Genomic DNA, 252 nt, shown 5'->3' on the forward strand with positions numbered 1-252 from the left:
TATCCCATATACTTCAATCTATGAGATTGATTGCTTACTTCCGAAATAAGGAGGCTTAACATGTACTAGTCTTTGAGTATTGTTAATGCCCTGTCTTGACAATACAATGACCATGAACAATTCTAGGAATGTGGCTTCGATGCATAATGTCTCATAATTAGAACAACTTTATACTTCTCTTGCAAGGCCTTTATGTTTTATGGGCTTCATCCAATTAGTACATAATAACTCCTTATTATTGCACTAACATGA

Source organism: Theobroma umbraticum, unplaced genomic scaffold (genome assembly GCF_002168275.2).
Source record: "Theobroma umbraticum cultivar Fairchild unplaced genomic scaffold, ASM216827v3 scaffold_20.0, whole genome shotgun sequence".
In the NCBI taxonomy this organism is placed as follows: domain Eukaryota; kingdom Viridiplantae; phylum Streptophyta; class Magnoliopsida; order Malvales; family Malvaceae; genus Theobroma; species Theobroma umbraticum.